Below are 2,254 nucleotides of genomic sequence, written 5' to 3' on the forward strand. Positions count from 1 at the left end.
GGCCTCGGGGGAGGCACCGCTCTGCAAAGAGACGAAAGACGGGCGCGCATCCCCCGCCGGGGAGGAGGGCGCTGGCCCGTGCTCTGCCCCGGCCCGGGGCGGGGGGGGRACCGCAAACCGCCAATATCCCTCCCCGCCGGCCTCGAAACGCTCCGGGGCAGAGGCGCCCGCGGCCCCCGGCCTCCGGTCGGCCCCGCCGGCGCGAGCGTTGCCTTTCTCCAGCCCGACTCGTCTCCCCGTGCTGCTCCCGTGCCTCGGGGCGACGGGGGCGAAGCCGCCTCGCTCGTCCGCCCCTCGCGTTGGAGGCAGCGAACGGGTCCGGCCGGGGGCAAACCGGGGGCGATCGGCTGAAACCGCCGCGGCTCGGACGGGCCCGGCTGCCGCTTCCCCGCGCTCCCGGCCCCGCCGGGGCGGCTCCCGGTTTCCAGCATCGTTCCTCACAAACACGAGGGGTCGGAGCTTCCCCATCGCCTCGGGGTCGGGGCTTGAATATCAGCAGGCGGGAGAGCCCCGCGGAGGGGAAAAGCCCCGGGACGACGGGCCCCGGGCGCGCGCCGCCGGCTGCGGCTGCACTGCAACGTGATTTATCAGCGCACGGAGCCGACCTCGGAAAGCGTTACCGGGCCGCGAACCCTTTCGTCTCCGATTTAGCGGTGCAGACCTGCCCCGGAAACCCCGCAGCATCGCCCTGCAGCCGCCGAGCCCGGCATAAACGAGCCATTAATCTCCGGGGTGCTCCGGAGGCGGGGAGGGCCGCTCGAGGGGGCGACCGGCGTCGCGCACGTGCGCCGCTTTCCGGAGCGAGGCCGCCGAGCGGCAGGATTTACAGCAAACTCAAAGCTCTGCTTTGCAAATAAATAAATAAATAAATAAATAAATAAAAGTGCATTGCTGCAGGGGGGCAAAACGCGGCAAGCGGATAAATACACCAGGGTCTAAGCCCCGGCGGTGTTTTCTGCCCCCACCGTTGTCTCTTTTCCTGGGGAACGCGGTGGCCTCTCCTGTCCTGTCTGGATGCGACGTTCGGGCGCGGRGGGCGGGAGGCGAAACCGGAGCCCGCGGGGAGCCACGGCAGCGGCCGCCGCGCGGGGGCTGAGCAGCCCCCGGACGGGGCCCGAGCCGCTTCTCCCAGCGCCCGCCCCGCCGGCGACTGTCGGTTCCCTATTCCCCCGGCACGCCAGCGAGAAATTTCTATCCTCCCAATTTGCTCAGCCCGAGAAAATCAAACGAGGCTGTGGAGGGAAAAAGCCCAAAGGGTTTTTTTTTTTTTTTTTTTTCCTTTTTTTCCAGTTCTCTTTGGTACCCAAGTTGGGCTCGTGCAGCCGCTGGGGGCTCCGTGCCGGGGGCGGTTTCGCCGGCGGGCGGGCGGAAGGCTGCAGCAGCGCGCCGCCGCTCGCTCGGGGTCCAGCCGCGCGCCCCCCGCCTCGCACCCCTGCGCTCGCTGCACCTTTGCTGCTTGCAGCTATGTCATCCCCCCCCCCCCGGCCCATTTCCCAGCCAAGGGACCCGCTAGAGGGCAACAGAAACCCAGGAAAGGAAACCTGGAGCTGCGCTGGGCTCCGGAGCGGCGGCACGCGCTTTCCTGGGGTGCCCGCCAGCTTTCGGGATAAATCCACCGTCCGGATCAAATCGGCCGCTGCGCTACGGCGCGGGCTGCTGCCGCCGGGCGACGAGCCCCGCGGCGCCGGGACCCGACCGCAAAGGTTTCCCGAGTGCGTGGGCGCCGTTCGGGTTCGGGCGGCCCTTTGCTGGGCGACGCACGAGCAAGCGGAGCGGGGAAGAGCACCGGGATCCCAGCAAAAAAATAAATAAATAAATAAATTAAAAAAAAATAAAAGGCCGGAGCAAGGAGAACAGAAGCCCGGGGCAGAGCAAGCGCCGAGATTAACTTTGCCGTAGATAACGTGCGTCCCCAGGATGGAGCCCGTCTGCTCCATCCGCCGGGCGCCTCCCGCGTCCGTCCGTCCCGGAGACCCTGCCGTCGTGCAGGGCACCAAGATTCGGCCACCCCTTGGCCACCAGGACTTTCTCCTCCAGCAAAACGCAGCAAGACAAACTTGCTCCCTCCAAACCCCAGAAAAAACCCCAGAAAGGAGCATTAAATCATTTTTATGCCCCGCTCTCCCTCCTCAGCCTCAGCCGGGCTCACTGTGGCTTGGCCCCAGCCCAGGACCGAAGCCGAGCGGCCTTTTCCCTCCGGCAGGATTTCGGAGCGCGGCGGCGAGGCCSGGTGCGAGCGGCAAGCTGGGCGCCC

This window comes from Rhea americana, unplaced genomic scaffold (assembly GCF_003343005.1).
Source record: "Rhea americana isolate MKP2758 unplaced genomic scaffold, rheAme1 scaffold_468, whole genome shotgun sequence".
Lineage (NCBI taxonomy): Eukaryota > Metazoa > Chordata > Aves > Rheiformes > Rheidae > Rhea > Rhea americana.